Raw genomic sequence first — 11,903 nt, 5'->3', positions numbered from 1 at the left:
ACAAAAAAAGTTATTATTAATCAACTTACTTGAGAGATCATAGACCTCACGTTAACTGCTTGATACAATCTAAGAGCTATCCTGGCAGATATTTCTAGGTTTAAGTTAGATGCTTAACATTAAACATTTCTTATAGAACAGTATGAGTTTTGGCCCTGTATCAATACCCTGATGAAGGGAGAGGAAAGTAGGGATTTGCCTTAAAGATGTACAAAGAAAAAAAATTACAAAAGGATTTCATAATTTCTCCTTATCCTTAATACAGATACATCTACAAAACCATTTATACTTGACCCATTCTAAGAGCCATCCTGACAGGTATAAGTTGAGAGCTTTGCATTTTCTACAGATCAATATGAGCTTTGGCCCTATAACAATACACCAATAAAAAAAATAAGGGGGGAAAGCCCCATTTTATATTTCCAACACTAACGATTATATTACCTATATGCCTACTAAGGAAAAGAAACAAGAGAATAAGATTTCCAGGTTTAGATTAAATGCTTAACATTAAACATAGAACAATATAAGCTTTCAGTCTTCTATAGCTTCTCCTTATCCTTAATTCTGATACATCTACAAAACAATTTATACTTGACCCATTCTAGAAAGAAAAACCAGGCCTCCTGCATCCTTGGATAAGACTGTGGCCCCTGAGAGATGGGGAAGAGATGGGCAGCATAGTCTGAACTGGCTGGGAGACTCTGTTTGAGTTAAAGCAGACACCCAGGGCCATTCTTTCTATTTTTTAGCTCATGTGACCCTATGGTCCAGACTAGAGCATGGAAACTTCCTTCTGAAGCATGGTTTTGCTTGTAGTTCACTGTTTCAGGGAGCAGGCATAGTGGTAGAGAGGCAGGTAGGAGTCTGAAGTGATTATACAGCTGTGTTAGCTTCCCTGCTTCTGCCCAGGAGAGGCATTGGTGGATTCATGCCCCAGGTTAGTTCCTTCTTCTCTGGTAGTGCCACAGTACCAGGGCTGTGGGGGTGGTTTTGCTGGTTGCTTGTGTTCCCAGCAACAGCTCTGTAATTATGTCTTCCCCTTTTCCTGGCAATGGGGCAAACATGTGTCCTTACCTGAGAAGTCATATCCTACAGGACAGACTGTGCACTTCTCCACTGAGGGAACTGACCCTACAAGTTAGAGCAGGTACTATAGAACAGGTGAGGCTGTTGGGTGCCAGCAGTGGGCCCAATTCCAAACTTCTCAGGGTCCAGGCTCTTTTTGTATTTGAATCATATGCATTGCTAGATAAAGAAGCAAAGGTTTAACCCTGTCTCTCTGTTTTATGTAGGATGTATGGAAAGAAACAAACAGCAGACTTCTTGTATTTTATGGCACCTTGAATCTGCTGCTTCTTTTTATACTTCATACCTAAGTTATCTGCAGAGTAAGGTTCCACTAATTGTATCTTAAGAAGAAACTCCTTGTCCCCAAAGGCTTGTGCTGGAATAAAATGTTGCTGGTGCCATTATATTACTTTATTTTTGCTGCAACAACTATGATGTTGTCCCTCTGGAATTATTGTCATAAAGGATGAGATCCAAAGGACCATATAGTTCAGTACTCTGCCTCCAACCCTGTGAGGCCCACAGGTAAGGCAAGAAGGATGCTGAGCATATGGTTCTATGAGTGCCCCCTCTGTATTGAGTGATCCAGGAGCTGTAATGAACAAGAACTGGCTACAGAACCCAAACTCTTCCAGACTGGAAAAATCTGACATTGGTCTCTAGCTATAGAGATACCTAAAGAGATATACTCAAAATCCAACTCAAGTCTGCTTAGTGGGGCTTACTTCCAGGACAGAGATTTTGGAATTACAGTGCAGGACATGCCTATCCCTGCTGCACATGCTTTAAAGAATGGGGCCGATTGAGGGAGCCTGGTCTGTCAGATTTGGAGCTGGATCTTATCTGGCAGTAAGATCTCTGCTGTGTGGATTATTTTTTAAAAGTTGGCCTAAGCGATCTTAAGCGTAGATTGCGATGAGTTTTTAAAACACCTCTGAATATGTGTTGAATGCCTTCCCCTCCCTATTGTACACCTGCAGCCAGCCAACCTTCAGCATAGGAGGTGGTGTAGTTGCTGCCAAGGCAGCCTGACATTATGGGGCCCTCCAGTGGTCAGAAATGAAACAGCAGGTCCTTTCACCAGAAGACAGAAGGTCCTAGGGATGTGCATCATATAGTAATATATATAAACTTGCTGAAAAGCCTGCTGCATTTGGGGAATGGGTTGGGGGGGTAGGCGGCGGCCACGTGGGGAGGCTGGCACCAGGAGGTGTTGCTGTGAGGACCCTGGCCGCTGTGTTTTGGACCAGCTCTAGTTTCCAGGTCAAGGCTAAGGGCAGGCATGCATAGAGCAAGATACAGAAGTCTAGCCTAGAGATTACTGTTGCATGGATCTCCTCTTTCCTTGTAAAAGTCCTTAATTCTGAAGCCTTTCCAATCCCTGTTCAGATTGCCTGCCCTTTTCTGCATCTTTTGTTGTTCTATTTTTAGATTAGCCTGTGTAAGGCTGGGAAAACTTTGATCTGGTTTCTTTTTTTTTTACATTTATTTGCCCCTCTATAGAGACCTGGCTCACAAAATAAAATGGAAGTGAAATCATGATAAAAAACCATGTAAAATTAGCATTATGATTATTAAAACAAGACATAAAAAATCACTTAGCCAGAGCATAAATACAGCACAAAATGTCTACCAGCTTAAAATGATATTCTTACATGGTAATGGCAAAACATTCTGGAAAAGATTAAAATGTTATTTAATCTTCTAGGTAAAAAGAAATGTTTTGGCCCAGTCCATAAGACAGTGTACGATAGGCACCAAGGAAGCCTGAGTGGGGTATTCCACAGCTCCTGTGTCCCCATCTGATGGCCGTCTCCTTCACGTCTGCAGGTGGAGCTCAGCGAGCAAGGCTCAAGAGGAGGATCTTAACAGGATGGGGAAGGTGGCTATTGTATATTGTAACCCGCCCCGAGCCTCTGCGGGAGTGGCGGGCTAGAAATTCTACTACCTGAGATGTGTTTCATGCATCTACATGGGGTCAGTTCCCTCAGAGCTCTCTCAGCCTCACCTACTTTACAGGGTGTTTATTGGCTAGGTGATTATAAGTTGCTTTAAGACTCCTTTGATTACTAAAAAAGCAAACAACCAGCTCTTCTATATTTAAGAGAAAACAATTGTGTTATTTAGAGTAAAAAAGAGACCTGCTTTACCTCAGGGCAATCCCCATGTGCTGGCCGTTCTGTCATTCTACAAAATATAAGTAAGCCATCTTGCTCTTTGGGTCCAACTAAGAATTCCAAGGCAATAGGTTTTGATGGCAGTGAAAATAAGTAGGAAATGCTAATGAAGGCAAGGAGTAACAGAATAGTCATATCAAGTTGAGGGAATATAGATGTAAGGAGATACTGTTCTTTGAAGAGCAAACAGAGAATTCTGAAAGGATGGAATACACATCAGAGAAAAGAAAAAGATTAATTACATACAACATACATCTCAAGCAGACCCCCTGTTATATCGAGCAGCTGCGCGGGAAGAAGCAGGGACTGAGACGACTAGAAAGAGTTTGGAGGAAGACTCACAACAAAGAATCAAGAACATCTTATAGAATGCAGAAGAGCCTATAAGGTGGCGGTGAAGTCAGTGAAACGCAACTTTTACTTGACTTGTATTGCATATGCACACTCACGCCCAGCACAATTATTCAGGATAGTTTGATCCCCCAGCGATCTCAAAAAAGGGTGCCAAAATAATAGCCAACTGGACATTAGCTGTGAGGAATTTGTGAGCTACTTCGCAGATAAAATCTCAACTCTCTGCCATGACCACCCTCTAACTTTGGACACAGAAAGCAAACTAGAGGCCCCTTGGCTGTCTTGGAGAGAACACTGAGTTACTTCAGATGACTCTCACTAACCAAAGGGGACAGGATTCTAGCAGCAACAAGGCTGACCACTTACCCACTAGACCCATGTCCATTGTGACTACTAAAAACAGATATAAGAATAGGGGCCTACCTCCAAGAAATAATTAATGTCTCCCTTTCAACGGTTGAATTCCTGGAAGGACTAAAAGAGGCAGTGGTATGCCTATTGCTCAAAAACCATCCTTGGATCCACAGGAGCCTAACAACTACCGCCCCATCTTGCATCTAGCATTTCCGGGGACGTTGGTTGAAAGGGCTGCTGTGGACCAAATAGCATTCCTGAAGGAAACATCAGCCCTTGACCCATTTCAGTTGGCCATGGGGTAGACATGGCGTTAGTCGCCCTGATGGACAACCACCGCCACCACCTGGATTGAGGTGGGTCAGCACTGTTGGTGCTTATTAGACTTGGCGGCAGCATTTGACGCAATCATGAATTCTTAGCTCACAACCTCACCGACGTAGGGATACGGGGGAGAGCCCTCAAATGGCTGATCTCCTTCCTCCAGGGTTGTGGATGGAGGATAGTAATAGGAGAGAATATCTAATCGTCACCAGCTCACATGTGGAATCTCACAAGGAGCAGTCCTCTCTCCTATTCCATTTAATATCTTCATGCACCCTCTTGCTCAGGTGGTGTGGAGACCACCCTGACTCTCCCCCAGAAACATTAGGCAGCTGCCTGGTAGCAGTGACGAAATGGCTCCAGCAGAGTCATCTGAAGCTCAACCCTGCAAAGACAGACGCCCTGTGGCTGGGTAGGAAGGGACCATGTGAGGATGTGCATCTACCCTCTCTAGACAGTGTGCAGCTCTCCTCCCTCTGCTAGGAACCTGGGCATGGTCCTGGATGCTTTCTTTACCATGGAAGCCCAGGTAACAAAGATAGTGCGGCTAGCATTTCACCACCTCCGCCAAGACAAGCTAGTAGTGCCATAATTGGCCCCAGAACACCTAGCCACAGTGATCTATACAATGGTCACCTCTAGACTGGACTTCTGCAACTCGCTCTACGCAGGCATACCCTTATCCTTGATCGAGAAACTATAATTGGTACAGAACAGTGCATCCAGGATTCTCACTAATACAACCCAGAGATCCCACATCTGGCCTGTACTCCAACAACTCAGCTGGCTCCCAATTGAATTCCAGATCAGGCTTAAGGTTTTGGTTCTTACTTTCAAGGGCATACAAGTTCTGGACTCAGTGTACCTGACAAGACCATCTTTCTGCCTATATCCTCAAAAGAAGTCTACGCTCTACCACCTCCTACTGGCTGGTGATCCCTGGCCTCAAAGAAGCATGTTGGACCACAACAAAGGCCAAAGCCTTCTCTGTCCTGGTCCCCACCTGGTGGATCGAGCTTCCTGAAAAGATCAGGGCCCTGCCTGAACTCCCACAATTTCGCATGGCCTGAAAAAGGGAGCTCTTCCACCAGGTATTTGCCTGAGACTGACTGACCCAACAACATCTGCTTGTCCCCCCCTCAGACACTCCCTTCTTTGACTGAAATAATCTGACCTACTTAAGGGTTCTGTCAAAGTTACCATTCCTGTTGAAATATTGTTCTAGTTGATATTGATATGTCATGTTATATAATTGTTATATTTCTTATGATGTTCTATATAATTACTCAATGGCGTTTTATGTAAACCATCCAGCGCTGTATGGAAGGGCAGTATAAAAATCTAAAAATCTAAATCTTACAAAAGAGTGCTGTTACAAGAGGGAAATGGCAGAGCTGCAAATGCTGAATAACTCTAACTGAAAAGCATAGAGAGCTGAGACTCACTCATGGGTGAAAAATCTATAGTGATGCTGAGGATGTCACAGCACCAGACACTGGGGATTAGTAAAGTATAAAGTTTAGAAAGTTATGAGGTATCTTCTACAATGCCAGAGTACATTGGAGTTGAGAAAGAACAGAATAGATTCAAAGTTCTAGAGATAAAATAAAAATAGGAACAGAAAAAATTAACATGGAAACTGGAAGGATTTCCGCAACCATTAAAAATATTGAAATGCTTACCTTTCATTGTTGTTATATTCTAGCCCCTCCATATGGCATCGCTAACATGCAGCGTCTGGGCAGTAACCGGCTGGCTACATCCTCAATTTTAAAGCGCTAGTTGGTAAATCCCAAAAGTGGATTCATTAATCTATGTAGCACCTAATGGAGAGCAATCAGCAGGCAACCAGTGGAGGGAAGCTATGGAGGCTAAAATGCGCGAAAGACACCTATCTCATCCTGCCCTCGTTCCCAACCCCTCTCCCAGGGTCAGGAACATCTTTTTTTAAAGTCTGAAAACCTGGAGCAATGAATAGACGGAGAAGCGTGCAGGCAATACCAGAATGAATTTTTTCCAAACGTTGTAGCACAAAGCATGCCTCTCTAAAGCTCCCTCCCCCCACCGAAATTGGGAACGAGATTAATTTTTTTAAATTAACAAGACTCGTGACTCAAGAAGGGGTAGCGTTCAAAAAGTGCTATGCATCTCTGATTAGATGCACAGGCATAGCAACAGAGAAGTATGCATTAAAAAAAATTAGCGGGCATCGCAGGACCTTTAAAGCATGAAGAAAGGGGATTGGCTGCCTGTCCTGACTGACAGGCAGAAGACTCTCTTCTGCCATTTCAAGCAGGTGATGTGGAGGGTGAGAAGCGTGAAAAGGCGGCAGAGAAGAGCGAGGCAGGAAAAAGATGAGGCGGCCTGGTGCGATTCGGCTGGCGTAGCGCTATTTTTACAGGTGTGCGGAGATGCCCAGAGCATCCTAGAACGAGGAAAGAAGAATTAGGCAGAAGAAATTGGAGTCTGAGAGGCAGCGGCAGGTAGAAGAATGGCAACGTGAGGAGAGGGCTATTAGACCTGAAGAGATTACATTTTGAGGGGAATAAGCAGACACCCAGGTGAGGCTGGGTGGCATGAGGAAGGGGGAGGTGGGGATACCCAGATCTCCTGCCCCAAATGAGACCACCCCAACCCCCCTCCCCTCCCCTCCCGGGTCCTGAAAGGTCTCCCTTCGGCCACAGAGGGGGGGGAGGAGGGGGGCCCCATCAGGCGGGAAAACGGAGCGCTCTTTGGGCCCGCTCGTCGCCTCAGAGGCAGCAGGAAGGGCGGGCGGTCCGTCCTGGCGCGCCTCTCACGGGCCGCTCCCCTCAGGGCAGGGCAGGGCCGGGGCGGGCGCGGGAGGCCGTGAGCTCCTGAGCATGGGCCGAGGGCGCTGGAAAGAGCGCCGGCCGCCAAGGGACCCGCCCCGCGCCAGGAGGAAGCGGCGGGCGCCCCCTCCCCGTGGTCCTTGCCAGCAGCCCCCTCCCCACCGGCACGCCCCGCAGCCAGCGAGCGGGCGAGGAAGCTCCCGAGCGGGAAGCCCCCGAGCCTACTGGCCCCGCAGCCGCTCTTTCCTCTCCTCTCCTCTCCCAGGCCGGCCGGCCGGCCGCAGCGCCAAGCAGCGCCAGGCAGGGCCGGGCAGGGCAGGCAAGGCAGGGCAGGCAGGCAGGCAGGCAGGCGGCGCTCCAGCCAAGCGGCAGGCGGGCGGGGCGGGCGGGGCGGGCGGGGGGCGGGGATAACCCCGCGATGCCCGTCACGTGGCGCGGATGAAAGGGAAGCGGCCCGGCAGGGCGGAGGAGAGCGGCGGCCGGAGCTGGGAGCGGAGCCAGCCAGCCAGCCAGCCAGCGAGGGGAGGCCCGCGGAGGCGGCGGCAGGGCGAGTGCGGGCCTGAGCGCCTGAGCCCGAGGCGCGGCGGGGCGGCGAGCGGCCGGGGAGCGATGCGCGGCCTGGGCCGGGCGGCCGCCGCGAGTGGCGCGCGGGGGGCGGCGGCGGTGCGATGAGGCGGCTGCTGCTGCTGTCCGGGCCGGCGGCGGCGCTGCGGCCCCCGCCGCCGCCCCCTGCTGCGCGCCCCCCGCCGCCGCCGCCGCCCCCGCTGCCTTCCTTCCCCTCCCCCTCCTCCTCGTCGTCGTCGTCGTGGTGCGGCGGCGGCGGCGGCGGGGGGCGCGGGGCGCGGGGCGCGGGGCCGCTGGTGCTGGTGGCGGCGCTGCTGGCGGCGTGGCCGTGGCGGTCGGAGGGCGCGCTGGCCCGCGAGGCGGCCTTCGTGGAGGTGGTGCTCTTCGAGTCCAGCCCGGGCGGCGACTACACCACCTACACCACCGGGCTGCAGGGCCGCTTCTCCCGCGCCGGGGCCACGCTCAGCGCCGAGGGGGAGATCGTCCAGGTGAGACCGCCGCAGGGAGGGAGGGAGGGAGGGAGGGAAGCGGGGACGGCCGCGCCTCCCCTGCTCGCCCGGTGCCCTGCCTGCCTGCCCGCCTGCCTGGCCGGGAGAGGGACGGCGGAGGAGGGCAGGGGCTCGGGCCGGGCCTGAACCACAGAGCTCCGTGTGTGGTTGCTGGGCCTCCTCTGCTGGAGCAGAGGTCCCCCCGAGTGGCTAGTGCGGAGAGCCCCTTCCTCACGGGGGACCGGTCTCGGTGGTTCCGACGAGCGCCTCTCCCCCCCCCCCCACGGCCTCAGAGGGGCCCGAGAACCTGCCCTTAGAGTCTCCACAGGAAGTGCTTCTGGGTGGGTGGCAGTGATGGGTAGAGGTTGTATTCTGGTTGATGCTTTCCTTCAGTACACAAACTGTCTTCTGAAATGACTACTGAAGCTGGAGTCGAATGCCTGGGTCTTGAGTCTCCGTTTTTTTACTGGGAAGGTATAAGCAAAAAGCTGGTAATACTTGATGCTTGATGTGTTCCCCACTTTGGCCAAGTACTTGTGTTCCAGCCTGTTGGGGTATGTGTGTGTTTTCTTTCCCCAGGTGTATGGCAGGGAACCAGTGTGTGTCATCAGCATGGTATAGTCCATTCATTATAGTGTGGGAAAGGTGTTCATTACAAGGGGCATGTAACCCGTTCATACCAGGGGAAGGCTGGTCCCTGTCCGAGGCCCTGGTCTGTGGAAAGATGCTGTACGATGGCAAATGGATTTCCTCCAGGCCAGGCTGGATTCTGGAGACTTTTGGTAGAGGGGTCACTTGGGCAGGAAATTGGGGTCACTGTGGGTGGGCAGGTAGAATCATAGAGTTGGAAGAGATCTCCAAGGTCATCTAGTCCAACCCCCTGTACAATGCAGGAACTCACAACTACCTGCTTACTCCCTCAACCTTTCCTCATATGACTTGTTCTCCAAACCTCTTCGTAGCTCTCTTCTGAACATGCTGCAGTTTCTCTACATCTTTCTTCAGTCGTGGTGCCCAAAAGTGAGGTCTTACTAGGGTGGAGTTAAGTGGTAATATTACCAACCGTGATCTGGACACGATACTTTTTTATACAGCCCAAAATCCCGTTTGCCTTTCTAGCTAACCAGTCACACTGCTGATTCATGTTCAGTGTCTGGTCTACTAAGACCCCCAGATGCTTTTCACATGGACCACTGCCAAGACAAGTCTCGCCCATCCTTGATTTTTCCTACCTAAATGCAGAACTTTACATTTATCACTATTGAAATTCATTTTATTAATGTTATCTAGTTTTCTAGCCTGTCAAGATAATCTTGTATTCTGATTCTGTCTTCTGGTATGTTTGCTATTGCTCCCAGTTTAGTATCTGCAAATGTAATAAGCACCCCCTCTATTCCTTCATCCAAATCAAACACAGGGCCCAGGACACATCCCTGAGGCACTCTACTCATCTCCAAGAAGATAACAAACCATTTACAAGCACCCTTTGGTTGCGATTTGTCAACCAGTTCTCAATCCACCTAACAGTAATAGAATCCATACCGCATGTTACCAATTTGTCAATAAGAATATCATGCGGAACTTTATTAGAAGCCTTACTGAAATCAAGGTAACTGTCCACAGCATTCCCATGATCTAGCAAGGTAACTTTTTCAAAAAAAAGATGTTAGTCTGATATGACTTGTTCTTGAGGAAGTAGGAACTGAGTAAAACTCAACAATGGCCATAGGATTGGAAAAGGACAGTTTGCATTCCAATCCCAAAGAAGGGCAATGCCAAAGAATGTTCAAACTACCACACCATTGCACTCATTTCTCATGCTAGCAAAGTTATGCTCAAAATCCTACAAGCTAGGCTCCAGCAATATGTGGACCAAGAACTTCCAGAAGTACAGGCAGGATTTCGAAGAGGCAGAGGAACTAGAGATCAAATTGCCAATATACACTGGATCATGGAGAAAGCTAGGGAGTTCCAGAAGAACATCTACTTCTGCTTCATTGACTTCATTGATTGTGTGGAGCACAACAAATTGTGGCAAGTTCTTAAAGAGATGGGAATACCAGAGTATCTTTTTTGCCTCTTGAGAAACCTATATGCAGGTCAAGAAGCAACAGTGAGAACCGAGCATGGAATCACTGATTGGTTCAAAATTGAGAAAGGAGTTCGGCAAGGCTGTATACTGTCGCTTTGCCTATTTAACTTGTATGCGGAGCACATCATGAGAAAGGCAGGATTAGAGGAGTCACAAATTGGGATCAAGATTGCAGGGAGAAATATCAACAACCTCAGATATGCAGATGATACCACTCTAATGGCAGAAAGTGAAGAGGAACTAAAGAGCCTGTTGATGCGAGTGAAGGAGGAGAGTGCAAAAGTTGGCTTGAAACTCAACATCAAGAAAACAAAGATCATGGCATCCGGCCCTCTCAATTCCTGGCAAATAGATGGGGAAGAAATGGAGATAGTGACAGATTTTATTTTCCTGGGCTCCAAGATCACTGCAGATGGGGACTGCAGCAAAATAATTAAAAGACACTTGCTCCTGGGGGGGAAAGCTATGGCAAATCTAGACAGCATCCTAAAAAGCAGAGACATCACCCTGCCAACAAAAGTGCGTTTAGTCAAGGCTATGGTATTCCCAGTTGCAATGTATGGCTGCCAAAGTTGGACCATAAGGAAGGCCGAGCGTCAAAGAATTGAGGCTTTTGAACTCTGGTGCTGGAGAAGACTCTTGCGAGTCCCTTGGACTGCAAGGCGAACAAACCGGTCAGTCCTAGAGGATCTCAGCCAAGTCCTCGGCCTGACAATCTATAGCAGACCCCCACCACAATGCCACTATTATTTCCTGCTCCTTTTATTTTTACCTGATGCTTTTAACCAGAAATGCCAGTGCTGAATCTCAAATCTTCAACACGCAGAGTAGATGCTGTGCCACTGAGTCCATATCCTCTACCCAAACAGCACATGCAAGCTGCTTCCTATTGAAACGTTGAAAGATGGTATCTCATGAGGTTGGCTCATGCAGAATAACTGCCCTTCCTTACAGTAAATCCCTGTCTATTTGTTTTGAAAGGTCGGGGTCCTTAAGATGTCAATGACCTTTGTCTGTTTTTTTTATTGGCTTTTTGCTGTCTGTTCTCCGGAGGAATCCAAGAAGGCCTCACACATAGCTTCTTGAAAAGAAAGCCTTGCAAGAGTTAAATTCTAATAGTTTGCTTATAAGGTATTTAATAACCTTATTAAAACTCATCTGCTGCTGGTGAATGTATTTCCCCCCCTTTCCTTGTGGTGAATGCGGCTTCTTGTGTTGCTGAGCCTTCCTCTGCCTCAGATCAGAGACTCGCATGTTGAAGCCGGCACTGCTAGCGGCTAGTTCCTATCTGTGTGACAGCATTTTTAATTTAACAAGACCTGCTTTGATCTTGCATATTTCTAGGCAGCTTCAGATCACTCCAGTTTGCACTTCTTTATACTGAAACAGAAGGGGGTTCACCCTTTCATCTTATAGCTTTTGTGGATATGCTGTTTACTTTGGGCATTGTGGAAAATGAAAGGGTGGGGGAAATAAAAGAAGGCAAGAGGCTGTTTGGGAGCCCGAGACCCCCTCCAGACCCCATGTGGTCTGATGACCACATGGCTTCACTGGAGTGACTTCTATTGGTTGGTGTTACAGCAGCTGTCCTGCTTGAATCTGGTTTGGTTTTTTGCTTGGAGCTTTTGTCCTCAATTCAGAGGTGCTTGGCTGAGAAGTAGATCTTCTT

The 11,903-nt window shown here is 48.6% G+C and overlaps 1 protein-coding gene across 1 annotated transcript in view; it reads left to right on the top strand.

Annotated features, from left to right (window-relative positions):
• The first annotated feature begins 7,829 nt into the window (after positions 1–7,829).
• The window catches only part of ZNRF3 (zinc and ring finger 3), a 55,195-nt gene continuing 51,121 nt past the window's right edge, over positions 7,830–11,903 (top strand). The window contains exon 1 of the mRNA XM_077309171.1: positions 7,830–8,142. The gene's annotated coding sequence lies outside the window, so the exon portion shown is untranslated. The remainder of the gene's footprint in view (positions 8,143–11,903) is intronic.

Source organism: Paroedura picta, chromosome 13, assembly GCF_049243985.1.
Source record: "Paroedura picta isolate Pp20150507F chromosome 13, Ppicta_v3.0, whole genome shotgun sequence".
Classification (NCBI taxonomy): domain Eukaryota; kingdom Metazoa; phylum Chordata; class Lepidosauria; order Squamata; family Gekkonidae; genus Paroedura; species Paroedura picta.
This window is presented reverse-complemented; position numbering and strand designations above follow the sequence as displayed.